Raw genomic sequence first — 13565 nt, 5'->3', positions numbered from 1 at the left:
TATAACCCAATAGTGACTTTTTTTTCAGGAGTAGGATTTGGGGTTACTTTTTTTTTTTTTCTTTTTCTATTTTTCAAATGTCCATAATCAGAATTCAGAACTTTTATAATCGAGGAGAAAAACATATATTTTAGACATGGTTTTTAAGGAGTTCTTATACTTATGGCCACATGATATCGAAGTGAATCAAAAATAAAAACTAAAAAAAAAAACCCCAGAGTGCACTCAAATGATTATCATTAATAAAATGTCTTTCCTTCACACAAGTGAAATTTGTTTTGTTTTGTTTTTTGTCAACATCACGTTTCCTGGTTTAAGCAAATGTAACTCTATTGTGGAAGAAAGAAAATGTTTAAATGACCATAGTGTATAATCACTAATTCTCACATGCTTGCATAATTCTGGAAAAATAAACTGCATTCTCAAGTTTCAGAATGAGACCATTGATTGATACCTCCCCGGACACAGGGATGATTAGTAAAGACACCTTCTAATTATTCTCTGAATCTGTGATCTTGATGTAACATTCTTCCATTAAGATCAACACGTTCTTCTTTTAGGAGAAAAAAAAAAGTGGAAAAGGAAAGAAAGTGTAGTTAGTTCATCCAAAGGGGCAAGGGCTGAGAACGGAGTCAATATGTGCAGATAGAGAGGAAGAGGAAATTTTTTGTTCAACCCTAGTTTATTATTTCTCCACCCCAAAACAGAGTATAAGATAAACCGTGTGTGAAAAGGCAACTGGGCCCCAAAAGCAGCAGCAACTTCTTGACGTCAGATGACTTAACTGGTCTTTGCAAACGTGTTCAATTTGGTTCCTGACCCAGAAAAAAGATCCTTTTCTCCTACTCCCACACAGCATGCTGCACAAACACCCAGTTCTATGACTTTTTTGTTTCCTGCACAGTGACTTTTCATGCCTGCCTACCTGACTCACGATCTTGTGATTCCACCCCCAGGCCTCCTACACTTCCTTTGCAGATGCCAATTCCTGCTCCAGGGGTTCAGGGACAGACCCCACTCACTCTGCCTAGAGAGGACACCCCTGCGACTACCCCTGAGGTGCAGGTTACCTCCTCAGTGTGAGATTAAAAAACAGAGGAGGGATACTATTTTTATCAAGTCAGAAGTTTAAAGTGAGCATCACAGTCATGTAAGGAGGGTTTTCAAGAAAACTTCCAAATAGGGTGGAAAATGTTCACAGCCCTGGGCCCAGGCTATCCTATGAGAAAAGTCAAGTTTGACTTAGTGGCTATTTACCTTCATTTCCTACCAACTCTGTCTCCTGTCTGTGGCATTATCTGGTACTGTATCACCACAGGTTCTCCTTACCTTGTGGTTGGAGAATCCTGAGAAGTGTTAGCTGATTATGTTTAATCATCTCTCTGGATAGTTACGTTTAAAGAAAGTCGTCTTGAACACCAACATGAATTTAAGATGGGAAATAATGAAGATAAAATGTTGGATTGATAAGCAGTGCTTCTGGGCAAGCTCACTACTAGTAATTTTGCTGACCTAACCATCAAGTGTTTACTTAGGACCTAATATACTCTTCCTCCTGCTCTAGTTTCCAAAGGTACATTGTTATGTCTGACTTTCCAGGCTTTTGTAAATGGAGGTTTGCTGCCCACATCAACATAGAGAACTTAGTGTAGGGGCTGTAACGTATCTCAATAAATGCATGATGGATGACAGAATGAACATATACATGTGTGAATGTAGGTTATATGTATGTAAATATATATGTATGTGTGTATATGTATTAGATGAGCAGATACCTCATGTAGACAATTGATTTTTTTTAATCCCACATTTAGTTTATTGAAGGGCTTATTACATGGCATATATAAACAATTATATTAAAGTAAAAACTGGTGGTCTGAATAATATTTCATCAATGATATCACGTGTGCTTTTGTGAAAGTAACCTGATCTCACCTTCTCGTTCCTTTATGTCTATAGCATACTTTTAAAAAGTAGGAAAAGGTGCAGAGTCATGAAAAGTCACTGGTTGGTACTGAATGCGTTTCAGGAACTACATTTAAGTCAAATTTAAGGTGATAACAGTAAGGAAAACTGTGCCTCCTTATTTCAGGGGGACAGTGTGCCTGGTCTGGCTTTGGACCATTGAATACCTTTTAGAGGAAAGAGACCTGGGGCAGGGTATAACCTCCAAATACACAGACTGATGCTCTTTGAATGCACTGAGGGGAAAAAATGTTCAGGAACTGATTATTTCTGCATCTAATCTCCCACTTGATATAGAGAGAAAGAGTATTATAAATCATGGTGTTTCTATACAGGTCTGCTACTAACAAGCTAGTTGACAAACAGCTCAATTCCTTTGGTTTAAATATATATTTAAATTTTAAATTACTTTTATATACTCCTGAATCTGTCAGGGTCTCAAAATGAAACTCATACCATATTCAAAATTTGATATCTACAGAAGGGTTTCTTCATAGACAGACTATTTGCAAAGATTCACTGTAGCGGAAGCAGGAGAGATTGTCTGGGCTGGTGTTGGCACCAGCCCTATGCTGGTGACAACTGAAGAAACCCATAAGGAAGAGCCTGTAGTAACAACAGCCAGTACTAATGACTCTTTTGATTAGCAATAATTCTTTTCCCTTAGTAAAATAACTGATTGAAGCACTCCCAAAGTCTCAAATCCATTTTTAAAAGTAGCTCTCTGCCATTGAAGGTGGATGAATGTAAAACTGGAATCAGAATTGGATGTCACTGCAAATATTCTGGCCAAAATGAAGGCAACAGGCAACTATTTGCATATCTACTCTACCTGGAATGTCTCACACTGGGTCCTAGAATATACTTTATAATACTGTGATCCAATTTATTGTTAAAATCTCTTTTGATACCTTAGGCTAAGTAGTTTTGGATTAAGCTTTATTGCTAATGAGTAATTATGAATTAATGAACTATATAAATTCCATAACTTTTAAAATTGTGTTAATCTCTATTTAGCATAATTGTGGGGAGGCACTCATGTCATGTAGGGTATTGAAACTGGAATACAGTCATTATTGAATTTCTTTTGCTCAAAAGGTTTATGATTGGGAATGGATACAATAACAATGGGTTATTTTCACTTTTTAAAAAAAGATGGGCATTTCGAACAGTAATAACTGACTAATCTATTTTAAAATGCTTCTGATATATTTCAAACACTTCGAGACTCATTTTAACAGGAAACCTTGTAGAGCAATTGAAAACTAACTGGAGCTCACAAGCTTCATTCTGCTTCCATTCTGCTGCCCTTAACAGACATTTCCAAAATTTTGGTGCTTTTTTTTTTTTCTCTTGGCTTCAAAAGAGCTGCAACACCAGTTTTTATGTGCAGAGCTTTTCAAGACACTTTAGTCACCAAGTCCTGATGGAAGCATAATATGTAAGGACATTGCCACTGGCTGCCTATACAGGGGAACCGAGGAACTAAATGATCTTTTTTTTTTTTTTTGAGGTATGCGGGCCTCTCACTGTTGTGGCCTCTCCCGTTGTGGAGCACAGGCTCCGGACGCGCAGGCTCAGCGGCCATGGCTCACGGGCCCAGCCGCTCCGCGGCATGTGGGATCTTCCCGGACCTGGGCACGAACCCGTGTCCCCTGCATCGGCAGGCGGACTCTCAACCACTGCGCCACCAGGGAAGCCCTAAATGATCTTTAAGATTCAGTCATCCCTAAAATTGCAGCACCCTCCTGATTTTTTTTCTTCTGTTTGGCCATCTGTTCAGTTTTTATTTTTAATCCTTTATTACAGTATAAAAGAATCCACAAATAGAGTTAAGATAGGAAAATCAAGACCTTGAGTGACTGAAGTTCCTGCTCTAGATGCGATATTCTGTTGAGACTCTGAAATGTATACAAAGACTACTCAAAGCTTTGCTTTCTCCACCCTATGAAAAAAATAAGTAGTTTCATTAACTAGGAATCTTCTAAATCAGTGCTTCTCGAACTTTGGTGTGAATACAAATCCCCATGGGATCCTGTGAAAGTGCAGATTCTGATTTAGTAGATCTTGGGGGAGGCAGGGGCTGAGATTCTGCCTTTCTGAGAAGCTCCGAGGTGATGCCAAAGCTGCCAGTCCCAGGGCCAGACTTGGAGAGTAACATGGTTCTAAACTATTGTCCTCCTATCTTCATATCCAAATTTAAAGAGATCTTGGCTTTCTAAATGTGAATCATTCTCTGTACATTATTCCAGTTCCTGATTTCTAAAAATAAAATTGGACAGAGAACTGGAAGGGGTATTTTAGATTCCTGAAAACTGGATTAAATTAAGGTCAGAAAAACTCTTTAAAAATGCAGTTCAGGGCTTCCCTGCTGGCGCAGTGGTTGGGAGTCTGCCTGCCGATGCAGGGGACACAGGTTCGTGCCCCGGTCCGGGAAGATCCCGCATGCCACGGAGCGGCTAGGCCCGTGAGCCATGGCCGCTGAGCCTGCGCGTCCGGAGCCTGTGCTCCGCAATGGGAGAGGCCACAATAGTGAGAGGTCTGCGTACCTCAAAAAAAAAAAAAAAAAAAATGCAGTTCAGGAGGTCATAAATTCTAGATCACTTTCTAAACCAACTCTTCTCAAACTGAAGTCGGTTCCTTTATGGGATGATCTCTAGTGTTCACCTCTCTTGTCCCTCTTACTAAAAGTACCTTTTCTCCCCCAATAATCTGCCAAATTACTGCATCCTCTCAGTTCTCCATCTCTTCCCCTGCTTATGTATATCCCACAGAGGTGCCCTTTCATATATGTAGACACAATGGGTGAATTGTACTTTAAATAGGAAAGAATCTTTATCATTCAGAGTAACAGGAAATCCCAGACCCAGGGCAATATGTATGTGATATCTGAATACACAATCAGACCCTTTGAATAGCATTACATTGTAGGAGCAACAAACACAGCAGAGTCCACAAAAGCTGTCTTTTTCAGAGTATTCACAATGCAAATGAGCCATGATGAAGGAGAAAATCTGGTTAAAATCACTCACTAGCTGGATACGCATACCCCACTTTTCATATCTTCAATTTCAATTTTTCAATTTAATGGCTGGCATCTGTTAGAAAAGAAAAATGTAATGGTTAATGTTGTGGAATTAAATCCGTAGCCTCCCAAATTTATTAGAGGCTTCCCCCTTCACCTCCAAAACTCTGATACACTGGTTAAAATGCCTAGTTTTGCTTTTAAACAGAATCTGGTAGCACAACTTGGGAAAGATAATCTCTGAAGCCTCTATATTGCTCTAGGAATATCTGACGATCAGAAAAATGATCTCTATTTTGGGGGTTATTTACTAATAGCATTGTAGTCTTGTGGAAAATACTACCACCACCTACTGGCATATACTGCACACAAATTTGAAAAAGCTTCTAAATCATTAGAACAGTGCCAAATAAGGGCATGGAGTAAGATAATAATTATTGTCACTTTACTGAAACTTAAATTTCAAATTTAGTCAAATAATTTTATTTGCTTTTTGAAACTATGATAACATTTACTTCTATCACCTGAATATGTGAACTAGAAGGGAGAAAAGAGCAAAAGCCACATATAGGATGTTTAAATAGAAAGAAATAAGGTATTTATATTGTTGAAATGACACTTGCCTTTGCTTTTCACCTGTTGCTAAGTTCATTTTTGTTTTTGTTGGAGATTTATTTTATCAAACCCAGAAAGAAAAGGGAGGTTTATGTCAATGTAGCAATTCAAAAAGACATTCACACACATAGTTTGCGAAATTCTTTACAACCAACAAAAAATATCTGAAGCAGAATATAAAGATATATACAAATCCCCTTACAATTTCAGCACCTATTTTGATAAAGGAAAACAGCCAAAAGATTACATGTATAATAAGCTTTTAGAAATTTTTATTCCACAGTTAACGCTCATTAGCTTTTAGGTTAGCATTAAATCATTTGCTCTTCTTTACAATTTCCCTTGGGAAAGAATTAAATCCTCATGTTATTTCTTCAGTGGTTATTTTGAATTTATCCTCAGACAATCTAGTCTTCAGTACTACAAATTTCCTACCTCCAAAGAAACTACTTCTTGCATAGAATCTATTTTCTTGTTCAATGGTTTAATATTTTGCATCAATGAGCTAGATTCATGAAAAGGATATGGGATTAAAGGCATGAGTTTTCTTCCCAAAACTTTACTGTGATACCCCTATTTGTTAGACTTACAGAATGGACAGTGTATTATTTTAATGATACTTATAATGACATCTGTATGTACATATACAGACAAGGATACATTTAGTTAAGTACACCTAATGATAATATATTTATATATTGTCATTATATTCAAGAAACTCTTTTGGAGGGTGAACATATACTTTAAATAAATAGAGAAAAAACTTTAATGTTTAATTACAGTTATATATGGAAAGTAGACATTATTTTTATTTTTTTCTCATGGATGTGAAAGTGTTTATAGACCATACGGTAGCTCATTCCTAATTATCCTATTTAAATTATAATCAGCTCCCTACCAGCTTAGTGATTGTTCAATGACCTTTTGAAAAAAAAAATTATTGTTCCCCCAAATACTGTTTTATATTACATTGATAATTAGAATTTATTATGAATTATTGAATTACCTGCACTGTTGAATTGTTCCTTTGACAGCCCAATTTTTGCTTATTTGACTACTGTCTCACTTTTTGATATCTGACGCTACTTCCCCTCCATTTACTCCCTCAAGAGAGAGTCATTAAGTCCCTACAATGTGCCCCGCACTGGCTTGGAAGAGCTGACTCTATGGTTGGTGTACGAGGCACACAATCCCTTTGACTGGTTGATATTCAAAATAGAGTGATGGAGAAATACAGTAAACAAGTAAAGCAAGAAATAAAAGGACATATTATTATAAGTGAAGTGAAATGTGAGGGAGCAATCAGGTAAGCATCTTAGCTGTGGCCAGAAAATGCCTCTTCAGCAACATGGTCACTGAGCTAAAAGAGAGACAGGAGCCCAATCACAGAGTGAAATCTTACATGATTGATGAAGATTACCTGTTTGAGGTAATTAATTAGCTATCAAAAGGTATTCAAAATATTACCTATCTTTCTCCTATTTTATGCAATAGACTTATGATGAATCTATTATATTTCCAAAATTCAACAAGATTTGAATTAGTATTTTCTACAAGAGTTGAGCTGGTATTTTCATCAAAATTTGAAAGATAGTGTTATGGCTGAATTGTGTCCTGCCCCACAATTCACATGCTGAAACCCTAACCCCCAGTGCCTCAGAATGTGACAGTATTTGCAACAAGTAGATAAATCAATCCTGAAGATCGAATGCACAGTGTATTGATTATGGTCAACAACACTGAATTATAAACTTCAGAGTTGCTAAGAGACTAGATCTTAATTGTTCTCACCACAAAAATAGATATGTAAAGTATGGGAAGTGATAGAGGTGTTAGCCATGCTATGATGGAATCATATTGCAATATATAAATGCACCAAATCAATATATTGTACACCTTCAGCTTATGCAATGCTACATGCCAATTATATCTCAATAATTTTTTTTCTAAATTTTGAAAAGAAAGAGATGGCATTTGGAGATAGGGCCTTTAAAGAGATAACTAAAGTAAAATGAGGTCATGTGGACAGGCCCTAAACCAGTATGACTAGTGTCTTTATATGAGGAGAATATTAGGCCACAGATACACACAGAGGGAAGACCATGTGAAGATACTGGAGAAAGACAAAGATGGCCATCCACAAGAAAAGGGGAGAGGCCTTAGAAGATAGCAACTCTGCCGTCACCTTGATCTCAGACTTCTAACCTCCCGGACTGTGAGATAATACATTTCTGTTGTTTAAGTCCTCTAGTCTGTGGTACTTTGTAATGGCAGCCTTAGCAAATTATAGATAGGATTGCAAAGCATTGATGGTGGAATGAAAGGGTTATGTTAAAAGAGGGTATAGTCTATGTGAAAGAGAGTCAAGGAAGAATAAAAGGGTGTTATATAAAAAAATATGAAGAGTTAGGTTAGGTGGAAGTGTAAAGTGAATGGAAGGGGAAAGGGAAGACAAATTTTGAAAACCAGATTGGTGTTTTATGAAAGAAAATCTTGATTGTCAAACAAAGAAAATGATTTTAAATATTTTACCGAAAGTAAAAAAAAAAAAATTCTAGTATTTTTCCCCCAAAATAAATCTTACACAAGTCTCTGATACATAGAACAGGTAAAAGCAGAGCTACTATGGTGAGGGGAGAGAGTGGCATCCAGAACCTAGCCCCTCTCAATTTCTCTTGACATCACCACATGTCCAAGATTGACACCTCAGGGATTGATGCAATATTTCGAAAACCACTGGAATAAAGAGTTGAACATTTTTAGCATACATCTTGAGTCACTATAGTATTTGTGGTAAGTTGTATTATTGTGCTCAATTTCTTGCTTCCACCCTATCCTGTAAAAGGATTACACAAATTTATCCACCGCCAGGTGACGTGCTATACCCTGTCAATGAGAGGGGTGCATATCCCTACCACAGCAATGCTGGGTTTGGCCATGTAATATGGTTTGGCCAATGTAATGTGAGCAGAAGTAACATGCACCGCATCTAAGCAGAAGATTTAAGAGCCATCACACATTTGTACCAGCTCCCTTGCCTTTTTTTCTCTGCCATAAGAATAGTATACCACAAATGGCAGATGCTCCCTCAGCATGTGTCTGATATAGGAAGACCCTTGGAGCACTAGACAACCATCATGTGTGAAGCCACTGGAATTTGGGAGCAGTTTATAATTGCATCACAACTGACGGAGTGTTTATAAGGGAAACCAAGTGAATCAGATGAATCAAAACAAGGGAGTATTTTTGCTCAAAACTGTGTGTTTAGCAGGTTCTATATTGGACTACAGTGAAAAATATGGAGTTGATAAACATTGTGCATATATACACTGATAGACATGGTAAATGGTATTAGAATTGTCTATAATTCCCTACTCTCTGTACTCCTTTTCATGTAACCTCATCTCCACCCACAAAATCTGCTGAGTGGGGTCTCCTCAACCATGGTACCACTGCTTGGATAAAGATGGGTGGACTCTGAATCTGTCACTTTTCGGGGGTAACTATAGGCTGGACAAGAACTTGGGATGTTTGAGCTAGCTCAATTAAATTTCTTACCTTGGGAATTTTAACTAAAAGACTGAGAGAGAATTTTTATAATGATAAGCTAAAAAGTCACACAGACTCAAGGCTAGGGCAGAGCATTGTGAAGCCTTAAGCATAGTGAAATGAAAATAGAGAATTTGTGGACACCAATTAAGAGAAAGATAAGAAAGAGAAAACCTAAAGAAAGCAGTGAAGGAAGCAGTGATGTTCCTCGTTACTGCCTCAGGTCCTGCCCATAGTGAGCCTGCGACAGACTGGGACCTGGAACCCTTTGCTGAAGTGCTTCACCTGGACACATGTCTCTCAAGCAACAAAATACTAAGAAACTATGAGGGACTAAAAATAACCACATGCATGCCCAACTGAGGCAAATCATGAACAATAAAATACAAAAAGGTCAAAACCCAACTGCCACTTCTGATTTGGCAGAAGGAAAAGCAGGGCACTGCCCATGATCCCTGCACACAGCACCACCAAGGGCATGGGCAGACCACCTAAGCCACTCATCCGGCCCAACCCACCGATCTGCCTGCACCCTCACCCCATTTAAGGAACCAGGTCGCCCCCACTTGGCGAGCAAGCAAGTGCACCTGTTACTTGTTCTCACTCCCTCGTGCTGCATCACGAGTCCCAATAAAGTCTTTCCTGAATTTCTAGTCTGGCCTCTTATCAATGTCTATGGATTAAAGAGTCCAAGAACCCAGTGCTGTCACAAGCTCTGAGTTCCCTTTTCCTCAGTGCCCAGAATACCTCTCTGTAGCTTTAAATGGCTGCCCACCCCTTTTGGTTTGAGCTCATCTGAGAGGGATTCCTTTCCTTGATACAAAACAAAAAATATAAATTTGTTAAAACACCAAGCAAATGTAGGGATGGCCCAGAGTAGAGTGCTGATATTAAAAATAAAAAAGAGAAGAGTGGTGGCTTTGGAGGCTCAGAATCAGTGTGTAGAACTGGTTGGCTAAATGGGTAATGAAAGGCAAAAGTTAAATGTTTCTTTGTTGTTCCATATTTAGTGGTAACAATATAGGAGAGCAGCTGGAAAAGAGATGTCAAAGACAATAAGGTTAGTTTGGGGCATCCTGAATGTGATGTGAGAGACTGGAATATTTCATTGGAGATGTCTCCTAACCAGTTGCAAAGGAAGAGCATCTATGCCAAAAAACACAATAACCCATTAAGCAATTATTTGCCACAGTATGTTTGGGACTACATGAAATACAAAAATAGGACCCTAAAACTTAGTTATTTTAATGTCTCCCTTTTTATAGGTTTGTGCAAAAACTGTCTTATTCCTTTGCTTTAATTAAGGGGCTATCTTTGTGTTCTTATGAATTTTTGAGCAGGTCTAACTAATGATTGAAAAACATATTGAACTATTTTAGAAAAACAATCCTGGACTTCATAAAGGCGTGTGGTTATTCCTTGTTTAATCCATAGTCTCCAAAAACTGGTATGGCAAAGGGAAAATTTTATGAACTAATTTTCATAACTTCAGTGTTCAAAATTGCAATCACGGCAGCCTCCCAAGATTCAAAACAACCAGATGAATACCCTAAGACTAGGTGAAGGAATTACGGCAAAGTTTAAGAGAGGGAGTTGATGCCTGAAATAAGGTTAAAGTAGAGAAGAGTTCTGAAGCCTTATACATTTCCTAGAAGTGGACCATAAATATGGCTCTGAGCATTTTTGTGGCAAATGCAAAAATGGAAATGCAATTAGTGTTGGTTAGGTAAAAAATAACGTATCCTCCAGGCAAAGAGAAATTTCCCCCATGGCTGTTAAATAGAGATGATTGTATGATATACAGTAGATAGCAAATGCCGCTCCACATTTTACAATAACCTTTAAAATATTCCTTCAAAATAAGTGGACAGAATGTCAACAAATGCAAGTCTACCAGGAAACTGATTTAAAGTTGCCAGGTTTACAACTTTACAAAGGACAAGTTTAATAGCTAAATAAATAGAACCTTGAAATTTTATTTCTATCTACTCCGTAAATACTTCTACATACTGTTTCTCTAAAATTCTTTTTGGTTATCGTTGAATTCCAGATTGTTTTCCCTGACAAGTTCAAGGGTGCTGCCCTGCTACATGTTGATCAGTACAGAGGCATAAGCTTTCAAAACGAGCCAGGTGGGCTTCCCTGGTGGCGCAGTGGTTGAGAGTCCGCCTGCCGATGCAGGGGACACAGGTTCGTGCCCCGGTCCGGGAAGATCCCACATGCCGCGGAGCGGCTGGGCCCGTGAGCCATGGCCGCTGAGCATGCGCGTCCGGAGCCTGTGCTCCGTAACGGGAGAGGCCACAACAATGCGAGGCCCGCGTACCGCAAAAAAAAAAAAAAAAAAAAAAACGAGCCAGGTGGGGCTAGAGAACACATGCTCTGAGGCCATTGTACCCTTCTGAATATAAAATGGACTTTTACTGATGTTTTATCTTACTAAATAATTTTGAAATGATATGTCATAGGTGTCTTAAATTTCTATTCTAAGAAGCAGCTATGATCATTTTATCCTGGAAAATGGTGGAAGCATTGATGGCCAGTAAGACCACAGAATCTGAGAAAAGTCCTTAGAGAATGTCTGACTTGGAACAGTACAACTTCCTGTTACATTACCCATCAGTTGTAAAGCAGAAACCTTGACTATTCAATAAGCAAAATGCTTTTCAGGTTTATTAACTGAACGTTGAAGAATGTCAACCAAAAATAATGGCTTACGCTTTGGAATAGTTAATATGTAGCCCTTTTTGCTGGCCATAATTAGACAGCAGGGTTGGTTGATGTGGCAATTTAGGAAATATATTCATTTGTTAAAATGGTTGCAAGTTAAAATCGTTTCAGATTGTCCCCTTTAAGCATTCTACACAGAGGCCTATCACAGCTTTGTCTTCATAATCATCATTAAATTCAGTTCAAATACTAGTCATGGGAATTGTTATTTGACATTTATTTATTTTGCAATTTATCTCAAACTGATTTTACTAGGGGAAAAATGCACTAAGGAAGTTGATCTGCTATCTCAGCACTTATTTGTTTACAGAAGATTTAAGTGTAGGTGACCCTGTTCTGGTCGGAAACTTTACGATTAGAGCTCTTTCTGCCTCAGTGAAGAGTACATGTACTTTTTGTTTTTCTTTTCAGCCTTCACCAGATTTTTAAGGGAAACAAATTAAGGCAACAAGCATTTATTAAAAGGCCAGATAGGGGACATACTTGGATCTTTAAAATATCCAATAATTTTAAGTTAGGAACTGATTCTTATGAGATAGCTTATCATTTGATATGCTAGCATGGCACATTTGTTCCAAATAAAATGAGCACATTTAGGAAAATTGTAGGTAGAGCTTAAATACATATAGGCTAATAGCAATCCTTACATTAACTGTAAACACTAAATGCATTGATTTGGATGTATATATTCAACGTAATACGAATGCTCTTGGATATACTTTTATCTTTCTTTTTAACATATATAAAATGGGATCCTACACATCTGTATATACATGCATATTAATTCTCTTAGAAAAAAACCAAGATTTTCTCATCATTTTGATTCTTCTCCAAAATTCTGTTGTTCTTCCTTGTGACTGTTTTCCACACAATCCCATTTTATTGTATTTGGATCCTTACGCAACCAAAGTTAGGGTATTGGTATGTACTTAAAAAAGACAGATTACCTTACTTTTGAGACAAAAATCTACCAATAACTATCACTTTCTCTTGTTCAATTTCCAAAGCTTTCTCTATAAAATAACCTTCTCACAAATAAATATACATTCATTTATTATTTTGCTACTTAGCTTTATTTAGGTTTAATGATATTAATTCTTCCCTAATCATGTCTTTTTAATGAAAAAAATATAACAAGGCCTTTACTTTATTTACTTTTAGCTATTTCATAAATACCAGAAGAGAAACTGAATGGTTTGTGAGGAAACTTAGAAAAATTTTTCCATAAAGCAAACTTAGAAATCCTTCCCTTTGACTCCGTCTTCTAATCCTCCTTCACTGTGTTGAAGAGAGATGGAGTTTTTCCAGGTTTTTGGTTAGGTGGGTGGTTTCCAGACCGACTGGACTCTCCAGGTAGGCAATTCCAGCACAGCCCTTTCCGGTCACTGGATTTATGACCTACCCAACTTTGAAAATGATCTCAGCCAGTTCATGCTTCACATGCTTTGTCCGTGGGACAGGTAAAGCTTTGAGAAGCACAGTATCCCCAACGGTGCACTGCTGGAGAGCTTCGTGGGCAAAGTAGGTTTTTCGCTTATTAAAATACTTTAATAAATAGGGATCCAGAACAAGTCTGGTCACTCTCACTTTAGCAGTTTTTTGCATTGCTGTCCCAATCACCTTCCCCATGACCCCCATTTGGCATGGACGGATGAACGAGCTATTGACATTATTTGGCTTTGCT

The 13565-nt window shown here is 37.8% G+C and overlaps 1 long non-coding RNA gene and 1 pseudogene across 1 annotated transcript in view; one reads left to right on the top strand and one right to left on the bottom strand.

Annotated features, from left to right (window-relative positions):
• Positions 1-13565, top strand: part of LOC137225880 (uncharacterized) — a 216332-nt gene that overhangs the window by 121971 nt on the left and 80796 nt on the right. The window lies entirely within an intron of this gene.
• Positions 13011-13551, bottom strand: LOC137225879 (small ribosomal subunit protein uS17m pseudogene; annotated as a pseudogene).

This window comes from Pseudorca crassidens, chromosome 6 (genome assembly GCF_039906515.1).
Source record: "Pseudorca crassidens isolate mPseCra1 chromosome 6, mPseCra1.hap1, whole genome shotgun sequence".
NCBI classification, from domain to species: Eukaryota; Metazoa; Chordata; class Mammalia; order Artiodactyla; family Delphinidae; genus Pseudorca; species Pseudorca crassidens.
This window is presented reverse-complemented; position numbering and strand designations above follow the sequence as displayed.